This window comes from Triturus cristatus, chromosome 2_2, assembly GCF_964204655.1.
Source record: "Triturus cristatus chromosome 2_2, aTriCri1.1, whole genome shotgun sequence".
Lineage (NCBI taxonomy): Eukaryota > Metazoa > Chordata > Amphibia > Caudata > Salamandridae > Triturus > Triturus cristatus.
Window position 1 is genome coordinate 666,475,004 of NC_140582.1, and position 27,091 is coordinate 666,502,094.

General features: G+C 46.9%; 1 protein-coding gene across 1 annotated transcript in view; it reads right to left on the reverse strand.

Moving 5' to 3' along the window:
* GPM6A (glycoprotein M6A) overlaps nt 1–27,091 on the reverse strand; it is a 573,449-nt gene that overhangs the window by 99,751 nt on the left and 446,607 nt on the right. The window lies entirely within an intron of this gene.

A 27,091-nucleotide genomic window follows, 5' to 3' on the forward strand; every position in this document is an offset into this window, starting at 1 on the left:
TAGTAATAAGGGACGTATCAGGCACTTTAGCATAAGGGCTTTGTAAAAATTTCAAAGGAAGTTCCTTTGTTGGGCAGGTTTTATTGCTTTGGAAGGTTGTGTGGGGGGTGACCGGGTTGTTCTGAAGTGCAGCTGCCTAGGTCCTTTATCTAAATGCCTCGTTGTCTTCCTATTGTCATTAATACAAAGTGGAAAATTAGGACTTTCTGTAGTGAACGTGGTCTGTGTCTCCGTAAAACGAAACCCCAAACTCTCGCTCCTTAGACTTGCTTCATAAAGATGCATCAAAACGATGTTGCAGTTACACTAATCTAAAAATGCAAATTATGTCACATTATTGTTTTTAGTTGGGGGGAAACACACGGAATCCGCCTGCAGAGGAAGTTCTATTGAGCGCGAATCGACTAGTGTTTTGCAAACATTTTTTCCCTGTGTGGGTTTCCGCTGTTTTTGCGGCATTCGAGGACAGTTCGAAAATAAGGCAATCAGGAAGCAAAATATCTGTTTATTTACACTCATATGCAGGATGTCGAGCAGCCGAGGCTTGAACGTGCACTTAAACAGGTTACAATCCACGATATCCAACACATGAAGTGAGCTGACTGACCCATTATAGCATGCCGTTTGTTGTTGTGGGCGAAAGCAAGACCGAAGGATGAAGTGGGATGGGCAAAGCCCAAGGTATGGAAGATTAAAATATGAATTTTTAATATGAATGTTTCGAAAAATATGAAGCTGTCAAGAGTGTTAAAGCTGCCTCCTGGCCAGACCAAAAAACAATTTCCATGTTTAATTTGTGGTGAAGAACGGATGTAAAACTTCTTGTTCAAGTTAGGTCAGTTTTGCCCAGGTATTGTATTGTGCTAAAAACCCAATCAAATAGGAAGTTGAGGGTTACATAGCAGTAGAGTAATAGTCGATCAGTATGTGTGTTTAAGCGTCCAGGTAGTTTAGGATATCTGAATTCTTGGAAATTTCACATGAACTGGTGTGATAGTTTTGTAAACGATGTGGTACGTGCATATGAATCTCTTTTTATCAGAGACAGCATTGCCTGTCACTTAAGGAGGACACTGTGATTCGGTGTTCTGATGATCTTGATAACCATGTTTGCAGTGGGTCACGTGGAATATCTAACGAGTTCTGTAAATGGTATGTTAACATATTACCGTATTTGGTGTGTGCTGCATAAATGTTCAATAAAATGCGTATTTATATTTTTATAGCGCTGCTTTACTAATTTAGTATTGGAATATTTTACGAAGAAATCTTGATGTCTGTGTGCATCATGGACTGGACAGCTCTGAGGCTCCTATCATGCCCTTTGCAACTCCAGTTCATTGGTCATCTGTTGGGGCGGAATTACATTGTCACAGCTCTCGCCCTTCACTCTTGTAACATGAGGGGCACATTATCAAGCAACGGCGTTAACATTATCGCCGCTTTAGCGGCAGAAAACTGCTGCTAAAGTGGCGATAATGGGCTTGATAATATACCCTTGCAAATTCCCATAGAAGCCCATGTTCTGGTGTCAACATGGGCTTCTATTGGAATTCTCTGCGGCATATTATCAAGCCCATTATCGCCGCTTTAGTGGCAGTTTTCTGAGTTCTTCAGGTTTGAACAATTCCCCCAGGTGAGCTTAATTTCTGTAGTTTATAACATACGGGCATGGTCCGTGCTCGTTGACAATTTATGACGTTACATTTTTAATTCCGATGAATGCATTTGCTGTGAAAAATAGCATCGCCTAAAACAAAACAAAAAGGTACGCAGCATGATACGGTGCATCAAATATTATTTAAAAAAAGGAAGAAATTAGATACATGTTCTCTGATCAAGAAGATCTACACATCAACAGTTTACTGCAGTGCTGACAACAAACTATGCTTTGTGATGTTTTACACACAGTGGTACGTCTCCCTTAGGAAACATGATATTGCAGGTGCTAGCAAGATGCTCCTTTAACCAGGCAGGTAGTTGAGTTGACAATGCCTTTTGTTTATGTTTTAACCCCTTCGCTGCGGCGGTAATTCCGCTGCAGTGCTGGAGGGTGCGGGGGGGCAGCGCGGTGGCGCTGTGCTCATGACTGAGCCACTCCGTCATGAGCCACGGTTGAGCTGTGCTCATGACGGAGCGGTTCCGTCATGACTCCGCCCAGTTGCGCTGTCCCCCCGCACAGGCGGGGAAACAGTGCCTCGTGGGCGGAGCGGCCACCAACGGTCGTGGCATGACGGAACCGCTCCGTCATGAGCACACGGCAACCGTGGCTCATGACGGAGCGGTTCCGTCATGAGCGAGGAAGGGGTTAAATAGGAAAACAAAAATAAAAGGCATTGTTATTTACAATGGCAATAGCTGAAACTCACATAAATGCGAGACCTATTGCATTGCAAATGCTTCTTTACATATATGGCGGTCTTATATACAGTCACCTCACATTGCAGGCATAAGTGCCATTGTTGATGTAGATTGGGCCACAAGATCACTCAGCAGTGCATAGAGCAGGCAGCCTTCTCTGTGTGCTCCCATGCCGGCAGCTGACAGAAGCACTATGGAAATGGTCGAAGACGGACGCAGGTGGAACAAGCATCACATTTCTTATTTGGCACTGGCGTCGGCTAGTCTGAAGCACCACACTTTCCAGGAGTTTTTCCAGACAACAGCAGTGTGCTTCCATCTTTAGGTCACCAGCCACAGGGGTGTTGTCAGAAGAATGGATGTGTGTGTGGATACAACTCCCTTGTAGGATATCTGAGGGTCTCTTGACAGTTTCTGGTACACTTAGAGGTTGAATCATCACATAAAGCTTCCTTTCCTCCGCAGGCTCTAGGACTGAGGTCCTCATTGTCTCTGAGGCAGAGGAAGTTGTGAGTATGCAATGCCTGCACTGCAGTACTGCTCTCCACATAAAAATAAAATGTGAGCACTGCTTCACTCCGCATCGTAAGCCTTTGTCTTACCAACGCCATTGGATGACCGTCACCGAGCCGCTGCCTGCACTGCGCTGCGAGGGCACCGCACGCTGCACCGCTTCCACTTCACATTGCAACCGCAATTGTTGCCCTGACTGACTCGTACCAACAGAATCGGCCGCAACGAGAAAGGTACTGTCTACGAGTCTGTTGGCACTTTAGCAGGCATGTACTGACACGGTTGACTGGAACTGTTAGCCTCTGTCGTTTTCAGCATCGCAGTAGCCCCGGATGGAGATACCGACTCGGAAGAACTGCGTTTTTCAGCTATTTTTGAAATTTAAAGGTTACCATGCAAAGTAACTATTTTTACAATATTGTATGTCGGATTTTTGTCGTATTTGGTCTTGTTGGTTTAGATAAAGTTTTGCTTATTTTTTCAAACTGGTGTGGTGTACATTTGTCGACTGTGTTACTGTATGCATGCACAAATGCTGTACACCCTGCCTCTGAGATAAGGCTGTCTGGTCGTGCCAAGCTAAGAAGGGCGTGAGCATGGGGTTATTTTAGAAGTGTATCCCTCTTACCCCGACTAGGAAGAAGGGTCCTTATTTAGATAAAGGTGCACACTATTGCCAACTAGAGACCCCCATTTCTAACAGTGGGGTTCTGTTATACAACCCTAATTCTCATTTTGAATTGGGCAAGGTTATAAGGCTTATGTTATGAAGAAAGTAATGAGCTTTAAACAAACATTAAGTAAGAGAAAGCATAAAGGTATTTTTTCCTAAGCTAAAATGCTCTGATATGAATTAAAGAAATTGATGAAGGAATAAGTGAGCACATGCTTTGATGAAGGAGTGAGTGCACAGATGAGCTAATGTGGTGTATTCTGTATGTCATATGTTTTTGGAGCCGTGTGAAGATACTTTGACAGAAGAAAAGTGGAAAAAGAGTTAATGAATGTGATAGAATGTCAAGCTGGCCGCATTGTATGTGAAAATAAAACCAGTGAATTGGCTCTCTGAATCTGATTCAAATACAAAAAGTAGTTTTGGGCCATAAACTGACTCAGTTTGCATAATTCTGAAGTTCTTAAACTAATCAAAGTACAGAAAAAGGGATGTATCAGATCAGGGATATCTAAGGTAACAACATGTAAATTATTTTTGATTTAATTAATCACCTGCATTTTTATCTTATGTGGCTACCCATAAATCTGCTTGAATGGTCTTACTGGTCCTACTCTGGATATCCCTGTATTAGAGTAACGAATGAAGAGAACTGATAAACATTTGAGTGATTAATTGTTATATCATGAGTATCAGAAATGTACAAAAAATCGGAAGTTTGTACGTTTTCGTGTCCAAGTAGAATGTGGCTTTACTGCCTTGGACGTCGGCAAATGATTAATTCTTGCAACCTCTATTTGGGCCTTACAAACAGGAACTTTTCTGATTATTAGGCTAACGCCGGGGAGATTTGTAGCTAAATAGATTGACTTTGCAGTGATTTATGGGTGGTATTTCGTTGAGCAAGCTTTTCATGAGCCTTACTACACCGGAAGTTGTAAATATATTTCTTCTTCTGTGGATTCGAACGTGTTTGCTGTTTTGATCCTGCACTGAAGAAAAACAATTGCTTTTTTATTTGCAGAAGTATCAATTCAGTATATCAATATCCATTTCACTGCATCAGTTTTGTAATTGAAAGGTGTTTTCCATTTGAAACTTACAGCATTGTGGACTCACGTTTTATTGAACCCGGCTGATGCCTATAGGCTCGCGCATTACTGAGAAAAATGTATTAAACATAGCATGAACATGCAGCAATGTTACAGTGCTATATTTAAGTAGAAGAAATTATATCTAAATTAAACCTTCTAAATATAGTAATCCTGAACTCTGCATTAGTGCTGCTTTAGTTACAGTAAATTATGGCATCACTGTCCACTGTATGCTTTATCAAAATTGTTTTATCTTACTACAATGATAATTGTGATAGGATAACAGGCTTATTGTTAAGAATAGTAAATATATACTTAAACCTATACGGATTTACTTCCTCAATATTTTGGTTCTCGATGTTATTGTCTACTCAATATTCCCGATTATAAGCAAGCAATGCAGTGAAGAGATGAGTGCCTTTATATTTGTCTGTATTTTAATTTAAGTTGTCTTGAGTGCTCTTCCACCCTAGGGCATTGTGTTACTGTGTAGAAATCTACATGGGGGGGGGGGATGCTATTTGGGCTATTTTGCATGAAAAAGACAAATTTTTTTTAGACTTCCCTGAAATGTAGTTGTGCTAAATTGGGTTACTTGTTGGTGGTAAAACCCTGCTCAAACAGCAACCACAATCCTTGTCAGGGTGAGGCACAAGCAAACCCCAAATTAACCTGTTCTCAACCATCTGGAAGATTGGCACAGAGCAGTCAGATTTAGAGACAATGGGTAAAGCAGTTATGAAAAACTTCCATCATAATAATATAAAAACACAACACAAGAAAAAACCCACATCAATCTAGACAAATAGAGTACATGTTAATAAATAAATCAAGGCCAAAATGAAAACCATCCAGTCAGTAAAAACAGATATACAATTTTAAAGATTGTAGTGAAAACAGCTAAAAAAACACAAAGGGGCATATTTACAAGCCCCTATCACCACCACAATGTCACTTTCAGTGATATTGTGATGGCAATAGAGGCCTCGCCTTATTTACAAGGCAGTGTTAAACCACTTAACATGGCTTTACGCTACCTTGTAAAAAAGGCACCCTTTCATGCTGTATTTAGCATGAAAGGGTAGGGCAATGGGTAATGCAGTGGGCGTTCCACCGCAACACCCATTGATTTTGACGCTGCTTTCTACTGACAAGGGCAGCGTAAATTAGAGGCAGCGCCAAACTTAAGGCCAGGGAAAACCTGGTCTTAAAGAGGAAAAATGCTTTATTTCTTCTCGTTTTTAGGTCTTGGGACCATCCGGTCTGCCGAAGGCAGAACCGGAAGTCCGGAGATTTAATGTTTCTGAGAGTGGCTCTTTAGCCCGCCTCTCTTTTTGGCTCTCCTCCATTGGCTGGCTTCCTAAACGGAGGCCAGCCATTGGAGGAGAGAGCCGTCCCTCCAAATAGGCTCCGTCTTTTTCAGATTCGGGGGCGTGTTCCGTGCTGTTCTTTCCACGTTTTAGCCACGCCCCCGAATCTGAAACCGCCGCTGCGTTTCTCCGAGGCATTTCTGCTTCGCCTCGGAGAAAGACAGTGGTGTGCTTGTTTAACAATGAGAGTGACACGCTTCAATTTGCCAACTGTTATAATACTATGACTTGTAAATTAACTGCAACATATATTTTTTATAATAGCACAATTTAAAAAAAATAATAATAATAACCTTTCACACACCCCTATTACACTGGCTTTTAAATCAGCACGGAAAAGTTGCGTAGTCTGGCTTCTGTTTCTATTACCATTGATGATCGCCTCGTTTGTGTCGATGATCCTCGACTCGTCTTCTACGTTTATGGGCAAAGAATGATCTTGTTTTATTGTCTTAATTTGTTCAAACTAGGTCGAACAATTGCCCTGAATTTCTAGGGACAGTTCTTTATTTTTGTTACCAAAACAAAAGCTTCATAAAAAATAACCCTCTAAATCCAGAGACGCGCACAACACGAAAGCAACGGAAGACCCAAGAGAACATCCCACAGCTCTCACCTCGGAGTGTTACCTGGACGGTGTCACTGGGCTCAGACTCCATGCGGGGGTTCCTTTAGAAAAGTACAGGCAGTGATATCTCCCCTCGTGCCCCGAGTTTACAGCAGTGAAATGGAAGACGAACTCGGTCCCAAGAGGGTTTTGTGGAGGGACAGAGTAGCTACCTCCGTACAGAACAAATGTCACATTCGGTGCAGCAGCCGCACAGCTCAATGTGAGGTTTCCTCCTCTCACGGTCACGCTCCCTAAGGTGATCCGAAGGGTCGGTTTAAATGTTCAAACGTCTCGCACTTACCTTAGGTCTCCAATCTGTGATTCTACTCACGCGGGACATGTCCTAATATTGTCCCAACGCCAGTAACTATTCAATCTTTGTGCACCCGAGAAACACCAGCTTAATGTTAGAATGCTTGTACTTGTGAAACGACCGATCCTGCTTTTTTCGTGTAAGATAATACAAACATTTGGACTAGATAGGTGGTTTAAAAATTACACAATTGCACACATTTTATGCATTTCGGGGTCACGATAAAGCATATCACGCTCCCTTCAAGTGTATCTGTGGCCTGCCTCTCTGATTCCTAATCACTTGTCTTTGGCTCTTAGCTTTGCTCTACCTCCACACTTTTTCGGGCTGTTAATCGAGTTTCCACATCTTTAGGCTGTATGTCAGGTTTGTACTCAATTGTGACTTTGGTCTGTCCCTCAGGCTCATATTCACACATGGCTATTGATTCCATCTCAGGGTGACGATGCTGCGTTCTGCAGCGCTAAGATGGACTATCGGCCGTCCACTAGCACTTAGTATGTAACATAAACATTCCATGTACCTGAAGTAGCGCCTCCGCAGGGTCCGCAAGTTTTCCTTCAAGATGGCCACCGCAGTTGATGGGAGACTGACCGATTAGTCCTGTTTCTTTGTCAGTGAAGATTTTAACCAGTAACCGGCGGGCAAGTTGGGGAACGGTGTCACCACGCTCGTTGTGGGCAGCAGAGGTAACGGCCTCTGGCCGTCTTTATCAAAGGAACCAAATTAAGGTGAGTGAAAAGAGGGGGGTGATACTGTTTAGAGACTCCAAGGAGTTAGAGTGCAGAGTCAAGCGGAATGGGGTGGGGGCTAAATTATTGTGCATATATGGTTGCACTGTGTTACAGGAGGGGGTTATAAAAGTGAGAGAATGATATTTGCAGGGTGAGTGGTTCTGCTCACAGTAACAGACACACCGGCCCTGGGGCTATGCTTGCCGGGCAACCCGCTCAAATGGCTTTTGTTACCAGAGCTTACCGTTTCATAACTTGAAAACTACAATTAAACAAAAAAAAAAAAACATTTGGAGCGCTGGCAAGATGTCTGTGCAGCTAAAGGAGTTTAGGACTTGTTCATTCTAGCGCAGGAGTAATGTAATGGCCTGCACATGGATTCTGCTTTGATTTTTAAACGTGCCGTGATATTTTGATCGCATGACGTAAATACACTATAATTGATGATCTGTTGGCAATTAGCTCACAGAGTTTCCTGATTGCACCGATTACATATAAATCCAATTTCTTTACCTGCAACAGACGCGCTGTAAACAAATCACACGTGATATATTACGTTTAGCTGTTTTTTAGGTCTCGGCTAACAGCTCAGATTGGCCTGATGTCTTACATACAATGAACAATTACCGCAATGCTGTCATTAACGCGTGCAGCAACCCAAACAATGGGGAGTAGCTTATCCTAGGGACGCCAGCACAAGCACATGGGACGTTACACTCACAAGCTGGCTGAGGGAGCGCAGATGGCTCTGTGTGTGTGTGGGTGGCTCTGTGTGCGTGTGGGTGGCTCTGTGTGCGTGTGGGTGGCTCTGTGTGAGTGGCTCTGTGTGGGTGGCTCTGTGTGTGTGGCTCTGTGTGGGTGGCTTTTTTTGTAGGTGGCTCTATGCGTGGTGGCTTTGTCTGTGTGTGGGTAACTGTGTGTGTGTGTGTGTAGGTGGCTATGTGAGTAGCTCTGTGAGTGTGGGTGGCTTTGTGTGTGTGGCTCTGTGTGTGGGTGCAAATGCAATATGTCTCGCATTTGAGAGTGATTAAGCTATTGACATTGTAAATAACAATGCCGTTTCTTTAAATGTTTTAAAAAAAAAAACAAAAATAATGTCATGAGCAATGCCAATAGCTCTAACTTTAACAATGCCGAAACCATTGCATTGAAAATGCGCTTAACATGAGCACCACTTACACTACACAAGGAGACACTCATTTTTGATAAGCAAGGAGAGATTAGTGATTTGCCCACAATCACAGGGTGTGTATGTGCTTTCCAGTATGGAGCAGCTTTGCTCATTCATTTGCTGGTCGCTGAAGTAAAACGCCTGAAGGCGTATTCTCTCGCTCGTGATTTCTTCAGAGCGCTGCCGTGACAGAGTGTTATCTATTTCTGTCTCACTCTGGTGCATGTACCTCTCTCTCTATCTCACTACATCACAACATCACTGTTAGAACCGGCGGTCTCTAGTTGGCAGAGGTATACACTTCTGACAAATAGGGACCAACCAACTCTAGTCAGGGAAAGGGGATTACACACTCAGATAACCCCTGCTACCCCCTTGGTAGCTTGGCAGAGCAGACAGGCTTATCTCAGAGGCAGTGTGTTAAGCATTTATGACCACATACAGTAATAAAGTGAATACACTACAGATGGACACGACACAGAAGTTATTATAAAAATAGTATTTTTATATAAGGCTTAGCACAAGACCAAATAACGACAAAAATATACCACAGTCTTAATAAATACTCTTTGGAAGGAAAAATAATAGTTCACGTAAGGTTTCTTCTTGGCAAATAGTTCTTTAGCAAAGTATTCTTCTGAGCACTGTTCTTTGGCAACAATGTAACCCCCACAGGAGTCACACGACGTCGAGTCTGCAAGATTCCCAAGGTTCGGCGTCGACCGCGAGGAGCGCTACGTCGAGCCTGGAGTTGCAACAGACCCCACCAGTACAGTACCTTGAGAACCGAAGAAAACGATGATCGGAGTCGGGTCAATCCGCAGCGGTGTCGAGGGATGTCGGGCCGGAGCAGCGCTCACGGCGTCGAGAAGGGCGTCGAGTCGATGCGATCAGCAGCGGTGTCGGGACGGGGTCGCTTGGAGGTGGAGCCGATACTCACTCCTCACTGGCGTTGATACCGGCGTCGAGACGGGGTCACTTGGAGCCGGGGCCGATACCCACTGCTCACTGGCGTTGCTGCTGGCGTCGAGACTGCAGATTTTCCCTTGTGTACTGGAACCAACACTTTCCAGCAATTCAGCAGATGGTGAAGTCCTTTGGCCCTGTGACTTCAACAGGAGACTGGCACTCTTCCAGTCCTTGGAGATTTTCTAGCAAGTGTTCAGAGAGTACACACCAAGTTCCTCTCTCCTTGTTCCTTGGCAAAAATAAAGAAGCAGCTTTTAGGTTCCTCCACAGCAAAACAGCACTCTGGCAGAAAGGGGAGGCAAGTCCTTAGATCAGCAGGCTTCTTGTCCTTGGTACAGGTTTCCTTGTCAGAAGTGATCTGAGTTCTTGGTTCAGGGGTCCTTCTCTTATACCCCTTTTTCCCTTTGTTCCCTTTGTCCAAGCAGGGAGATTCCCACCAGCTCAGGTTTGTTGTGGGTGTTGCCAGGCAGAGGCACCTGGCCTATTCACTGAGCAGGGCAGAGTCCTCAGCCGCCCAGCAGGAGGCGGAGCCAGTATTGTCACTGGCAGGAGCAGGGCTATCAGTCGCCCAGCAGGAGGCGGAGCCAGTATTGTGTCAGGCAGGGCAGGCTACTCTTCCCTCACTCTATGTGTAAACGCCCCATTCTCCCCACACTGACTCATTCAGACCTCTGGAGCCACCCAGCCCCTGACACACACACCAAACCAGCAGAGACCGGTAGATAGTTGGACAAGAAAATAGCTACTTTCTAAAAGTGCTATTTTCAAACATAGAATTTAAAAACCATCCATCCTAAAGGGTGTGTTATTAAATTCTGAGTTCAGGGATACTAAACTCGACATGCTACCATGCTCTCTGAGTCAGATAGATTATAATGGAGTTAATAATCAGTCTGCCCAGTCTGGCCTATTGGAGGCAGGTAGCCCTTCAATAGTGAAACACGAAAATGGCTGTAATTCACTATTAGGTCATGCCACACACATCAGGGCATGATCTACCTTTTACCAACAATGCACCCTGCCCTAGGGCCTACCATATAGGTGTCTGAAATGTGGCAAAGTGAAGGTTTAGAGACTGGTAAGTAGGTTTCCTTACCAAGTCGACATGGCAGTCAGGGACTGCACGCAGGCGCCGCGGTGGCAGGCCTGAGACACATTTTACACGCTGCTTCTGTGGGTGGCACAACCAGTGCTGCAAGCCCACCAGCAGCAGTTAACTTACACGCCCTTGGCACACGCAGTGCACTAGACTAGGGTCTGAACAGTAAGTCAACCAAGCCAATCATGGTAACACCAATCAATGTAACAATTTAACATAGGGAGCACTTGCACTGTGGCACTGATCAGCAGTGGCACAGTGCCCAAAGCAATAATCCAGCAAAAACATCGTAAACAGAGGAGGCAAACAGAAAAAAATGGAGGAGAGACTCATGCCAATGATGCCAGGTCTAACACGTGTCCCCTCCAGCTGAAATGTGGGGAGAACTACCCTTCACCCAGGGAGTCCTCATCACTAAGGCGGAAAAATCTGGACAGACCATCAGCATTGGCGTGATCTGTACCAGGGCGGTGTTCCACCGTAAAGTCCATCCCCTGTAGGGAAATGGACCACCTCAACAGTTTTGGGTTCTCACCCCTCATCTGCATTAACCATCTGAGGGGCCTGTGGTCTGTCTGAACCCGGAAGTGAGTCCCAAACAGGTAGGGTCTTAGCTTCTTCAGCGCCCAGACCACAGCAAATGCCTCACGCTCTATCGCACTCCACCTTTGTTCCCTGGGAAGTAACCTCCGGCTGATGAAGGCTACAGGTAAGTCTCGGCCCTCCTCATTCATCTGTGCTAGAACAGCCCCCACACCATGCTCTGAAGCGTCTGTCTGGACAATGAATTCTTTTGAAAAGTCGGGTGCCTGGAGGACCGGTGCTGTACACATTGCAGTTTTCAGGGTGTCAAAGGCGTTCTGACAGGCGTCAGTCCAGATCACAAGTCTCGGCTGCTTCCTGGAAGTCAGCGAGGTCAAGGGGTGCACAATGTTGCCATACCCCTTGACAAACCTCCTGTAGTAACCCGTGAGACCCAAGAAGGCTCTCACCTGAGTCTGGGTTTTGGGCGGTTCCCAAGCCAGGATGGTATCTATCTTGGGTTGCAGGGGGGCCACCTTGCCACTCCCTACTTGGTGCCCCAAGTACACCACTGAACCCTGCCCAATCTGGCACTTACTAGCCTTGATTGTGAGGCCTGCTCTGCGCAGGGCCAACAACACTTCCTGGAGGTGGCGCAAGTGTTCCTCCCAGCTGGCGCTGAACACTGCTATATCGTCCAGGTAGGCGGCGCTGAAATCTTCCAGCCCGGCCAATACCTGGTTAACCAACCTCTGGAATGTGGCAGGGGCATTCTTCATCCCAAAGGGCATCACACGGAACTGGTAGTGCCCATCTGGTGTGGAGAATGCAGACCTCTCTTTTGCCCCATCAGTCAAGGCGATCTGCCAGTACCCAGACGTTAGATCAAACGTACTAAGGTACCGGGCAGCCCCCAACCGATCGATGAGCTCATCAGCTCTGGGGATGGGGTGCGCGTCAGTCTTGGTGACCCAATTGAGTCCTCGGTAATCCACACAGAACCGAAGTTCTGGTGAAGCACCAGGCGCTGCAGCCTTTGGGACCAAGACCACTGGGCTGGCCCAAGGACTGCTAGAGGACTCAACCACCCCTAAGGCAAACATCTTGGAGACCTCCTCCTTGATATATGCTCTGACCTTTTCAGTCACCCTGTAGGCCTTGTGCCTCACAGGAGTGCTGTCCCCAGTGTCCACATCATGGACACACCACTGAGTGACACCAGGGATTAAGGAGAACAGATCAGGGAATTGTACCAACAGATGGCGACAATCTTGCTGCTGCTCAGGGGTCAGTGTGTCAGAGAGGACAACACCATCCACTGACCCATCTTTTTCTTTTGCACACAGGAGGTCAGGAAGAGGCTCACTCTCCTCCTCCATCCCAGCATCTGTGGCAAGGAGCATGCCCACTTCGGACCTTTCTAAGTGGGGCTTTAACCGGTTGACATGCAGGACCCTTAAGGGGTTCCTGGGAGACTTCAAGTCCACCAAGTAGGTGACATCGCTCTTTTTCTCCACAACCTCAAATGGTCCAGTCCACCTGTCCTTGAGCGCACAAGGTTCCACAGGGGCCATGACCCAAACTTTCTGACCAGGTTGAAGCTCCACCAGAGTGGCATTCTGATCGTACCACCGCTTCATCTCTTCCTGGCTGGCCTCCAGATTTGCCTGAGCAAGATCTCTGAAGCGCCGAGTCTGGTTCCTAAAGGCCAGCATGTAACTATATACATCCTGGGGAGGTTTCCTGGGAGATTGCTCCCAGCCTTCTTTGACCAGACTCAAAGGTCCTCTTACCGGGTGACCATACAAAAGCTCAAAGGGGCTGAACCCTAGAGACTTCTGTGGCACCTCACGGTAAGCAAACAGCAGGCATGGCAAGAGGACGTCCCATTTACGCCTCATTGGTTCTTCAAGACCCATGATCATGCCTTTTAGGGTCCGGTTGAATCTCTCAACCAGCCCATTACCTTGAGGGTGGTAAGGAGTGGTAAACTTGTAGGTTACCCCACACTCCTTCGACAGAGACTTCATATAATTCGAAATGAAGTTGGTGCCCCGGTCTGACACCACCTCTCTGGGGAACCCCATGCGGGAGAAAACACCCATCAGTGCCCGTCCCACCACGGGGGCCGTCACTGTTCGGAGAGGGATGGCTTCCGGGTACCGGGTGGCATGGTCCACCAAGACCAGGATAAACCTGTTGCCCATGGCTGTCTTGGGGTCCAGTGGCCCCACAATGTCAATTCCCACTCGCTCAAAGGGGGTACTGACGACGGGAAAAGGTTGGAGGGGAGCCTTCTGCTTCCGCCCACTTTTCCCACTTGCCTGGCAAGTTTGACAGGTCCTACAATGGATATCTGAATCCCTTCTCATCTGGGGCCAATAAAAATGGGTGACAAGCCTGTCATAGGTCTTGTCCTGCCCCAGATGTCCAGCTAACGGAACGTCATGAGCCAACCCCAGTAGGAAGGCTCTGAAGCGCTGGGGTACCACCAGCACACGGGCTGACCCAGGCTCAGCAGCCTTCGGCTCGCTATACAGGAGGTCGTTCTCCCAGTAGACCCAATGTGATCCTGACTGGTCACCTGTCGTTTGGGCTGAGGCCTGCTGCCTCATACCCACAAGAGAAGGGCACACTTTCTGTTCAGCACAAAATTCCTCCCTGGAGGGACCACCATCCTGCTGCCAATGGGTCAGCTCGGGCAGGTCTCCCAGTTCGGCCACTTGTTCTCCTGTCGGTTCCAGGGCATCCCCCTCAGGGTCTGCTCCCTCCTGGACCGCGGGAACGATGGGGGACGGTTTCCCGCGCCCCCTGCCTCTTCTCTTCACGGTTGGGACCTGGGCCATACTTTCAGGCTCCGGGCCCCCATCAACACCCTTACTAACTGACATGGACCGGGTGGTCGCACACACCCACTCAGGCAGACCCAACATTTCCAGATGTGCTTTTCTCTCCACCTTAGCCCAAGGGGAGTCCTCCAAATCATTGCCCAGGAGACAATCAACAGGCATGGCGGGCCTCACAGCAACCTGAAGAGTACCTGAGACCCCCCCCCCCACTCAAAGGGAACTTGAGCTACCTCACACTGACTCTGTGAGTTGTCGGCAGCTACAACGGGGTAGAATGCATGCGGGACCACCTGCTCTCTGGACACCAAGTGACACTTGACAGCTGTCACACTCGCTCCGGTGTCTCTGAGAGCTTCCACCCTATGGCCATTAATGGTCACCCACTGCCTATATTTCTTAGTGTTACTAGGCAGAGGGGTTGGAGGGACCATTTCCACGTCTCCTAAAGAGACCAGGGACATTTCTGCGGGACCCCACCCACCGGGGGCACCCATCTCATCCCCTCCCAGGGCTACACTCGCTACCTGACGAGGGGGTGCACGCGGCGGTGCATTCGAATCCTTCATGGGACACTGGGGATCATAATAACGGTGTCCCACCTGCTTACAGGCATAGCAGGTCATGGGGCCCCTGTGAACAGGTTTACCTGTCGGGGCCTCTGGCTTCTTTACAGGGGGAGGCTGGGAACCCTTCCCTTGGTTCCCTTGGGGACTACTTTGGGGCCCTTTCTGAAACTCCCTCTGTTTACCCCTGTCCCCCCCACTCTTCTGCTGGGGACCCTGCCCACCTTTGGCTGAGTCTCCCACTGGACCCTTGTGGACCCTGGTACTGACCCAGCGGTCCGCCTCCTCAGCAAGTTTTCTAGGGTTAGATATCTTGCTATCAACAAGGTGCTGGCGTAGCTCTGGAAAACAGTTATTAGACAAGTGCTCCCAAGCAAACAAATCATAAAGAGCATCATAACTATCAACCTTGCTACCCTTTATCCAACCATCCATGGTTCTGCAGAAAAAAGACACATATTCAACCCACGTAGTACCAGGCAACTTCTTACATTCTCTAAAGGTTTGTCTGTACTTTTCTGGAGTTAAGCCATATCTCAGCATTAAAGCATCTTTCATATGAGTATAAGACATCCTATCCTCAGCAGGAAGGCTCAACAAGGTATCTCTCCCCTCGTTTGTAAAGCGGCTCCACAACCCCGTTCCCCAATCCTTCTCAGGGACCCGGTGGGCCAATAATGCTAACTCATATGCTTTAAACCATTGGCTAATATCTTCATTCTTACTGTAATCTTTGATCACATCTTTAGGAAAATAAAACCTACTTTCTGCAGGCACAGATGGAGTGCTGCCACCAGAGGGATTCAACTCTAAACTCTTAGTTTTAAGCTCCATCTCCCTCACCATCTTCTCACGTTCAAACGCTAATTTCTCTCTCTCAAAATCTAATCTTTTGCTCTCCATTTCAGCTTCTCTCTTGCTTCTCGCATTCTCTAATTCCAACTGCCCTCCTAATTTAAGTTTTGCCATTTCTAACTTGTACCCCCTCTCCTTCTCCCTGTCTTCTAATTCTTCGGGGGAAAGGCTCCTAGAGGACGCACTACTGCCTGGAGATGACACTGGCCCACCTGTGGGCTCTTCCTCTTCTTCTTCCTCTTCCGGTACCCCCACCGGATCAGAGGGATTTCTGGCCTCTACCCAGGCCTTCAGCGCTTTGAGGAAGCCCTCTTTCTTTGAGACACCTGTGGTAGGAACTTTAAACTGCTTGCAAAATCCTTTTAGATCTTTTAGCGTGTAGGAATCTATCTTCTCCTTATCAAATTCCCCCACAACAATCTCCACAGGTGTAGCAGCTCTGGCATTCTCCATGGTCAAAACTGGCAGTGTTTAAAAAAAAAAAAAGCTCCAGGAAAGCGGAGAACAAAAATAGAATATCCTACCAAAAACAGATTGTGGTTGCGTTATGGTCTGCTTTCACTATGTAGCGTACACTAATCACTGCACATGAGTCATAAATGCAAAGTTCAATCCTCACCGCTGACCACCAATGTTAGAACCGGCGGTCTCTAGTTGGCAGAGGTATACACTTCTGACAAATAGGGACCAACCAACTCTAGTCAGGGAAAGGGGATTACACACTCAGATAACCCCTGCTACCCCCTTGGTAGCTTGGCAGAGCAGACAGGCTTATCTCAGAGGCAGTGTGTTAAGCATTTATGACCACATACAGTAATAAAGTGAATACACTACAGATGGACACGACACAGAAGTTATTATAAAAATAGTATTTTTATATAAGGCTTAGCACAAGACCAAATAACGACAAAAATATACCAGTCTTAATAAATACTCTTTGGAAGGAAAAATAATAGTTCACGTAAGGTTTCTTCTTGGCAAATAGTTCTTTAGCAAAGTATTCTTCTGAGCACAGTTCTTTGGCAACAATGTAACCCCCACAGGAGTCACACGACGTCGAGTCTGCAAGATTCCCAAGGTTCGGCGTCGACCGCGAGGAGCGCTACGTCGAGCCTGGAGTTGCAACAGACCCCACCAGTACAGTACCTTGAGAACCGAAGAAAACGATGATCCACGGCGTCGAGATGTCGGTGTCGAGGTCGGCGTCGATCGTGCCTCGGAGTCGGGTCAATCCGCAGCGGTGTCGAGGGATGTCGGGCCGGAGCAGCGCTCACGGCGTCGAGAAGGGCGTCGAGTCGATGCGATCAGCAGCGGTGTCGGGACGGGGTCGCTTGGAGGTGGAGCCGATACTCACTCCTCACTGGCGTTGATACCGGCGTCGAGACGGGGTCACTTGGAGCCGGGGCCGATACCCACTGCTCACTGGCGTTGCTGCTGGCGTCGAGACTGCAGATTTTCCCTTGTGTACTGGAACCAACACTTTCCAGCAATTCAGCAGATGGTGAAGTCCTTTGGCCCTGTGACTTCAACAGGAGACTGGCACTCTTCCAGTCCTTGGAGATTTTCTAGCAAGTGTTCAGAGAGTACACACCAAGTTCCTCTCTCCTTGTTCCTTGGCAAAAATAAAGAAGCAGCTTTTAGGTTCCTCCACAGCAAAACAGCACTCTGGCAGAAAGGGGAGGCAAGTCCTTAGATCAGCAGGCTTCTTGTCCTTGGTACAGGTTTCCTTGTCAGAAGTGATCTGAGATCTTGGTTCAGGGGTCCTTCTCTTATACCCCTTTTTCCCTTTGTTCCCTTTGTCCAAGCAGGGAGATTCCCACCAGCTCAGGTTTGTTGTGGGTGTTGCCAGGCAGAGGCACCTGGCCTATTCACTGAGCAGGGCAGAGTCCTCAGCCGCCCAGCAGGAGGCGGAGCCAGTATTGTCACTGGCAGGAGCAGGGCTATCAGTCGCCCAGCAGGAGGCGGAGCCAGTATTGTGTCAGGCAGGGCAGGCTACTCTTCCCTCACTCTATGTGTAAACGCCCCATTCACCCCACACTGACTCATTCAGACCTCTGGAGCCACCCAGCCCCTGACACACACACCAAACCAGCAGAGACCGGTAGATAGTTGGACAAGAAAATAGCTACTTTCTAAAAGTGCTATTTTCAAACATAGAATTTAAAAACCATCCATCCTAAAGGGTGTGTTATTAAATTCTGAGTTCAGGGATACTAAACTCGACATGCTACCATGCTCCCTGAGTCAGATAGATTATAATGGAGTTAATAATCAGTCTGCCCAGTCTGGCCTATTGGAGGCAGGTAGCCCTTCAATAGTGAAACACGAAAATGGCTGTAATTCACTATTAGGTCATGCCACACACATCAGGGCATGATCTACCTTTTACCAATAATGCACCCTGCCCTAGGGCCTACCATATAGGTGTCTGAAATGTGGCAAAGTGAAGGTTTAGAGACTGGTAAGTAGGTTTCCTTACCAAGTCGACATGGCAGTCAGGGACTGCACGCAGGCGCCGCGGTGGCAGGCCTGAGACACATTTTACACGCTGCTTCTGTGGGTGGCACAACCAGTGCTGCAAGCCCACCAGCAGCAGTTAACTTACACGCCCTTGGCACACGCAGTGCACTAGACTAGGGTCTGAACAGTAAGTCAACCAAGCCAATCATGGTAACACCAATCAATGTAACAATTTAACATAGGGAGCACTTGCACTGTGGCACTGATCAGCAGTGGCACAGTGCCCAAAGCAATAATCCAGCAAAAACATCGTAAACAGAGGAGGCAAACAGAAAAAAATGGAGGAGAGACTCATGCCAATGATGCCAGGTCTAACAATCACTCTATGCTTATATATCACTACCTCACAACATCCCTCTCCCTCACTACCTCTCTCTATCTACCTCACTCTCTATCTCACTACCTCACTCTCTATCTACCTCACTCTCTCTCACTACCTCACTCTCTATTTCAATACCTCACTCTCTCTATCTCACTATCTCACTCTCTATTTCAATACCTCACTCTCTCTATCTCACTATCTCACTCTCTCTCTGCTAATGCAATAGGTATCACATATGCAAAAAAAAAGCTAATGCCAATAGAAATGACAATGCCATTTATTTAGGGATACAAAAATGATAAAAAAATAATGAGCAATACCATTAGCTCTACCTATAATATTGCCGAGACCATTGCATTGTAAATGCTTGTTACTGTTGCCATGTGTGCTGCCTTGTGTTTATGTGCAGGAAGGTCCCCCTTCCTGCACATAAACAATGAATGTTGTTGATAAAGCAGCACACATATAAGTTACAAAACGGCATTTACAGATGTTTATGTGCAGGAAGGGGATCCACATGAACAATCTTCCCCTCAACACAGGCACCCTTGCACTATGGTGCAAAGGTGCTTGCATTGGTGCTAGGCAGCTAAAGTTAGCGCCAGCGCAGGATAAAATGCAGGGCTGCACTGTATTCTAGTGAATATGGTACAGATCTGCGTTTCTAAAGTGACGAAGCGTGTCGTTAGCCTTCTTGGACAGGAACAAATTCACAAGTTCAGGCCAGGTTCAGGCCAACCATCATGGAGCATGGGCCAACTACAGGGACCCAGTTCAGATGGCTGAACAACAGTAACTTAAATCCTGGTTAGGGAGCATTATGAGGTTCTGCATTGAAGAAGCACCACACAGCCAACGCGATGGTTCCGAGGAGCTGCAGAGCTGCGATGCGAGGTCCTGTGTCATCATCAAGTTTCCCATTAATGAGAGCTTGCGATTTGAGGACCGTGCTTGACAGTGCATGGTGCAGTCGAGGTAATCCGTAGGTTCCAAAGAGCTGTGAGGCTACAATGCGAACACTTGTGTTGTCGCAGTCGAGGCTGCCATCAACAAGAGAATTGCGATTCAAGGGACTGCGTCAGTAAAGCAGCAGTTCCGATGCAAGCTGCGAGGTTGACGCAGAGTCCGTGCAGTGGGAGAACCCTTGTAGAGGAGATGCGTCCGTTTCTGCTCGAGATTGCACAGCAGAGGAGAGGCACTGGTTTTGCTGCATCCACAGAAAGGCAAGGAGAGCAACTTCTGGACCACTTTCAAGGGTCTAGGACTGGGGTGGTATAATTTGGCAGGGTCGGATTCACAGTTGGCAGAGTCCAGGTGCTGGGTTTAAGGTTTGGGAGCCTTCTATCACTGAGGCTGAAGTCAGGAGGCCAGCCAATTGTGTCACAGCAAGCTCATCAGCCAGTCCTACACTATTGGCTTGTGCCCGCAAACACTCTTCTTTTCATCAGGGCCATTCTGTCAAGCAAAATGTGCCTTTTTCTTCATATAACACTATGCACATCATGTGCAGTATCAGATTGCCGGCCCATTCCCACAGTGCAGGTGCCAAAGTTGGCCAGTTGCTCTTTAAGGGGACAATTATTGTGTCTTCAAGATTTTTTACATAGTATCCCATGTGTTCATGAAAAGATACAAAACTGGCTTACTGGATCCTTCTATACTATCAACAATGATTTGTTTTGGGATCACCAGGTTCTTCCTCAAGCTTAGCTTGAGAGAATTGTATTCCTCTACTTAAAGTGCAGAAGGTCACTGCTAGACCTGATACCTGTTGGCATTAATACTCTGTGCACTTTACTCATGTTAACCAAGGGTAATGTGTTTGTGCTCTCTCCCTTAAACATGGTAAAATTGGTATACACCTAATTGGCACATTTAATCACTTATCAGTCCCTGGTATATGGTAGTACTTGTACCCAGGGCCTGTAAAGTGAATGCAACAAGTGGGCTCATTGTGCCACCAACTAACGTAGCTCTGTAAGACATGTCTCAGGCATGACACTGAAGCTTGAAATTTAGTTTTAAACTGCCATTTTGACCTGGAAAAATAAGCTTTCCTTTTTAATACTTATATGTCACCCCTAAAGTAGAGCTTAAAGGGCACAGTGAGCAGGGTGCATGGTATTTAAAAAGCGGGCAATTTGTGTTTACGTTTTACATGCCCTCAATTGAAAAACTGGTAAAGTTCTTTTCCACAATGGCAAGGCTACCTCTCCAATAGACTAACACTGGGTTAACTTATTACACTTAATGTGATAAAATCAGTTTGGGAGCAGATAGAGAATTCTTTTCCCACTAATTTGAATTGTAATTTAAAAGTCTTCTTTAATTATAAAGTCGGATTTTAAGTTGCTATTCTAAAAACTGCAATTTTAGAAAGTTATCATTTTCCGGCCTGAATCAAATGTGGCCTTTCTGTCAGTGTCTGGGTCCACATAGCTGTTATTGGCTGACTTTTGGTGTAATGTGTGTTACTTCCAGACAGGGTACAGTGGTCCTTGGGTGTGAGGAAGGGTGCTCTTCTCCTAAGTAGGGTGGCCTGGGAGGGCTGTACTCAGCTCTTCCTGAGCTTCAAGGAGTAGTCTGAGAGCTGAGCCCCCGCCCCCCATTCCTGAATTTTGAAGCTGCCTTCCAGGTCACTGGCAAATGAAGCCCATATGTGGGCATGCATGTCCTTTGGTACCCTAGATAGCTTGGAGCCAGACACAGGGAAATGGCAAGTACTGACCAGTAGTAGACAAAGAGAGTTACTACCACACAAAGGCTGGTACTGGGTATAAAAGTAGCACCTTCAGAATCTACAATCAGAATACTCCTGGACCTCGAAATGATCTGGAAGAAGGGCTGCAATGCTGTCTGAAGAAGAAAGAGTGGACCTGCTTGCCTTGAACCCAGGATACCATAAGTGACCCAAAAGGTCAGGTGGTCGACCTCCTGTTTGAGCTATAGGGACATGACAAGTTTCCAGAGGCCTTCCCTGCATCTGCCCAGTTGACCAGCACCAACTAGACCTGCCTGAGCTGTGATGCTGGCCTCTGCTGAAGTGAGTCCTGATTCCCCAAGAGGTACCTCCCCTGTACCTTGGCTGGGATTGGAGTATAGACTTCCAACCTACAAAAATTGGACTCCAGGTGAAAATCCAGAGGTTCGGAGGTCTTTGCATTGAAAAAGAACTGCTTATGTACGTGAGAGGACTTTACTGAGGAAGATCCTGGACCTGCATCTGACGGCCAATGGGACATCCCCAGATACAGACTCCTGAGTTCACATAATTTGTGCTCTTCATATCAACAACATCCTCCCTGCATTTACCTCCAATGCAAAACTCCGACTGGCATGCAGCTCTTCATGCCAACAACGACTGCACTGTCAAAGTGAAGCACCGACTAGGGCAACTCATGTGGAACTGGACTGAGTTTGAAGGTAAACTTCCACCAGGACGAACCTGGTCCCTGTATTTAACCTGTGATCCATCGCAGTCGGCCTGAACATTTGACTGTGGCTTGGGCTAGTGCAACCAGATAACAGTGATTAGCACTTGTGCTTCTTTTAAGACTATTTTTACTTGGTTGTTTTGGCATCATTTTATTAAGGTGAACTCAATGTTTCGAAATTGGTTTGCCGCCTTTTTGTATTGTGTTTTCACTTTATTATTGTTTGAGCGCAGCATAAATACCTTACACATTGTCTCTAAGTTAAGCCTCACTGCCTTTGTGGCAAGCTAACAGAGTGTTAAACACAGGTTCATTTAATAATGTTTCTGGTTTACCCAGAATATGCACTTTAGCACTGATTAGCAGTGTTAGAGTGCCCGGAGTCCAAATGCCAATAACAAAAGGTCAGGAAAAAATAGGAGGAAGAAGCAAAAGGTTTGGGGATCACCCTGCAAAAAGGGCCATTTCCAAAATTCAGGACTATAGAACTTTCCTGAAGAAAAAGATCGGAGAACTAAGGGGTGACCTCTCCTTTCTCCACCAAGATCAGGGGAACACTTTGGACAGGGTCAGCAAAGCAGGGCACCGCTTATCTGAAATAGAGGACACCATCCACACATTGTAGGAAAGTGTCCTGGAGCTATAGAAAACAGTCTGTGCAATTGAAAACTAGATGGAGTCTTCTGAGGGCTACTCCAGGTGCAAAAACATTGGTCTGGTGGGTTTCTCTGGGGAGCGGAGTGACCCAATCCCACGCACATCATCACACAGTGGCTATGCTCGTGGGTACAACTGATGAACTGTCGTACTGCTTCCTGGTTGAGAGGTCTCACAGGTCCATGGCACCTGACCTCCACCGGACGCCACACTGAGACTAATAATAGCATGCATTCTAAATTTTGCAGACAGGGACATGATCCTCCAGGCTGCCCACAAGAAAGATTCCCTCCTCCATGACACCTGGAAGACCATGTTGTTCCCATACTATACATTGGATGTAAAGCAGCAGTGGTGCGCACTTCTCAGTGTCAAACAGAAATTGCGAGCCATGCAATTGCAATATATGCTACTCTTTCAAGAACACCTAAAAGTCATATTTGCTGGAAAGACCATCTTCTTTGATAGCCCAGAAAGTGTGTGGCACTATATTAAGAAACCCCCAGACTGGAGAACACAAACAGTTGCGACCCGCACTTGGCAGCTAGCCAGGGCCCTTATAACAACTGCTGCACAGAAGCCGGAGAAACAAGAAATGTCACCTCTTGGCAGAGGCAGCAACTTGCAGACCTTATTGGCGTCATTTGTTCCTTAGGGCCTTGGACTGAGTGGCAGTGGTGTTGGGCAGACATTAACTAGTGTCCCGCTGCCCCTCCTGCCGCTCGTACTTCAGACTCTAACAGGCACATGCATAAATGTAGGCTTTTGCGATTCCTTAATTGCAATTATTAAGGAATCGCAATAAAGGAATTGCAAAAGCCTATGCATGTAGGAATCGCTATAAAATTAGCGATTCCCAAACAGTCCTTAATTGCGAGTCGCAAATTACAAGTCACAATTAAGGAATGCCTTCCCATTCAATCCTATGGGACTACAGGCCAATAGGAATGAAAGGGAGATTGCATGTGCAATTTGCGAGTACCATTAGGTACTCGCAAATTGCGCATGCAATTTCAAGGGTGCACCGGTGTCAAAAGGAAACCCTGTTGCACCCCTGAAAATGATCTGTGCACAAATGTTGCGCACACACATGCCCCAAGGGCATGTGTGTGTGTAACCTATGATTTTGAAAAATGCACTTTAGTGCACTTTTCAAAGTTTTTGCAAATTACCATCAAGTTCAACTTCATGGTAATTTGCGCACCCTAGTAGCGAAATCGCTATTTTAAAGTGGTTCTTGCATTGCGTTTAAGGAATCGCAAAATGCGATTCCTTAAATGCAATTGCAATTTCAGAAATCGCCATTTATTGCGATTTCTCAATTTGTGAGTGCCTTGAACCTTGATGCATCGCAAATGCCCTTTTTGCGGGTGCAACGGCCGATTTTTGCAAATCGCACGGTTTGCGCTCTCAAAAATGGTTGATGCACCTACCTGTTTAACTTCAGACTACCTGAACATCTTTCTTCTCATTTCCAGGATAGGTAGGATGTCCGATGGCTCCCTGTCAATGCCTCCTCCTGTGATGACTCAGATTGACCCCCTCTGGGGCGAAGCCAGGTCAGGCTCATTACATAGAACGTGAATAGTACCTAGTACCCTAGACAAAGTTAAAAGAGGAGCAGTCCTTAAAGCTGCATGCCGCATGATTCCCAACATACTTCTGCTTCAAGAATCTCACTTGGCGGGTGACTGCTGTCCCTTTTTAGCTAGATCAGGATTCTTACAAGTTTTCCACACAGGATTCAAAAGGTGCAACCACTAGGCCTGGGCGAAAATTTAGTTCCGTTCGCGAAAATTGCGATAATTTGACATTTTCGCATTCCGCCGAAAGCGCGAAAATGTCAAAATTTCCGCATTCCGCAGCTTAGCGATAATTTGGTTCTTGCTCGCGCTGTAAAATAATACATTCTCTCGCGCGCTCGCGATCGCCTTACCTGAATCCCTGCGTTCGCCGACAAGTTTTCTTGATTTGGTCGCGTTCTCCATGAGATGTTGTATTGTTTTTAGCCATTTGCGCTGTCTCGCGACAGTTCGCGTCCGCAGTGACGTCATGCGTCGCGCGATCACGTCTTTCTTCTCGCGATCATGCACCGCGAGACAACTGAAAACAAGATGGCCGCGCCCGCGAGCAACCACATGGGTAAGTTGGCGAGCCGCAACCATGCAAAAAATCTCGCGAACATGCGGGGAAAAAACTTCCGCATCTTTGCGATATTTCCGCGTGTTTGCGATAATTTTTAACATTTTTGCGATAATTTGCGAAAGTGGATTTCGCAAATTCCGCCCACCCCTAGCTACCACAGAGTGGTCATCCTGCTTTGCTCCACTATCCATTTTCAGAAATCACAAGCCTGCAGGGACAAGTGAGGTAGAAATGTGGCAGTCATGGGGCACCTCAATGGTCCGCACAGCTCCTTCCTCAGTGTCTATACCCCGCCTCCACTCATTGGGGAATTCCTCCATATGCTGGGAGAGGTCTGACTGCAGTCACCCAAAGGCGGATGTGGGTTTGGGGGGGCTATCTCAGTGGGGTGGGCTACCTGGTCTTAGATAGGTCAACAATTCTCAGCAAAGCCTGATCTGAGCGACAAGTCTGGCCAGCTTCCTAGATTATAATATATTGGCACATGCCGACCGTCTCCTTCACCCAGATGCACAGGGTTACACATACTGTTCAGGAGCCCAAAAGGTGTTCTCCCAACTTGATTACTTTATGCTCCCCACCTCCAAGTCCCCTTGAATAACAGACACAAGAATGCTGGCCAGAGGCCTATCTGATGGTTCCCAAGTACAACTCACCATGCGGTTCAGTCTGCGATGGAGAGGCTCAGGATGGAGACCCAAACGTGGCTACTCAAAGACTCATGTGTGAGAAACCATTTCGGGAAGAAGTAGAACACTGCATAACACACAATAAATGGTCTATTACTTCACCTGAGACACTGTGTAAGGCACTCAAGGCCAAACTGAGAGAGGTCATCATCAGTCACCAAACTGGCAAAGTGTAAGAATCAAAAGGAGATCATTGAGTGAAAAGTCCAACTGTTAGATATGGGAAAGCAATATAAGGAAGCACCGTATGCGGTCGTCCTGAGAAACATTACACAAACCCAATCCTTAATACGACAGACACTCCTAGATGAGTCAGAACTGGCATGGTTCATGATGCGGAGCAGCATGTTTCATTGGGGAGACAAGGCCAGCAAAATTCTCCACAGTCTGTGCTTGGCTACTGCAGGGCGCATGCCGGTGTGCATATTAGTGGATGAACTGGGCAACAGTATTAACAAAGAACCCCTGATCGAAGCTAAATTTGCGGCCTATGCCAAGCTCTATTCTAACACCCAAGGACCCTCTCATTCTGATAAGTCATTTTTTACAGCAGTCCTCCTGACCCACCGCCTAAACTCCAAAAAGAGAAACTCCATAGAGGAGGCGATAATCATGGAAGAAGTTTGAGAGGCCCTGGCCCAACTCCAACTGGGTAAAACTCCAGGCCTGAATGGGTCCCCCGTAGAATTTTCAAAGGACTCGGCCCAGCAATGGCTGGCACTTGATATAGACCAGTTGTCATCTGACCTGCAACTTGCAGCTACAGCGGGATCCCCAAACTGGGTCAATCTCTGAACCGCTACTCTTCTTACTTTCTTACCTCCTTATATGATATAGAAGCAAAGATTTGGGTGAAGGCCCTAGCCAATAGACTACTGACAGTAGTAGGATCCCTGGTCCACCCGGATCAATCCTGTTTTATGCCTGGCTGGGCCAAGTGACACTATATTCGAAAGGTACAAAACGCCCTGGTCTTAGCGAAAAGGATATAGTGGGAAAAGGTGCTGCTTATTGCTGACCTTCATAAGGCTATTTTACTGTGTGGAGTGGTCCTACCTTTTTGATCTTCTCGCTAAAATGAACTTTGGACCAAGATACATTAGCTTGGTCAAACTCCTTAACACTGACCTTATGGCCCAAGTTCGGGTGGGGGGTTCCGTGTGTCAGGCCTTCACTATACAGTGGGCACACAACAGAGGTGCCCCCTCTCCCTGCTACTCTTTTAATTGAGCTTTTGGCGGAGTGGACGCACACCTGCAGGGTTTTGCATGGTGTCCAGGCACATCCGATGAGATCACTTTATACGCTGATGATGTGCTCGTTTTCCTGTCAGACCCACCTCGGTCGAGCACACATACTCTCTAGATTCTGCAGATTTTCAAATACTGCTCTGCACATTAATTTGATCAAATCTTCTTTATTCCTGGTAGGGGGTCGGCCACAACCATTGACCTGGGCCACAGACCAAAGGGAATGCATGGATAGCTTCTGGGAATTGACATCACGGAGGACTCTGAGGTACTTTCTTTGGAACCGACGGCCACCCAAAATCGCGCTTCCTAAATGCCACAAGACATTTGATGGTGTCTTGGCCACGCCAGACATCCTCTCATACTATAGAGCTGCAC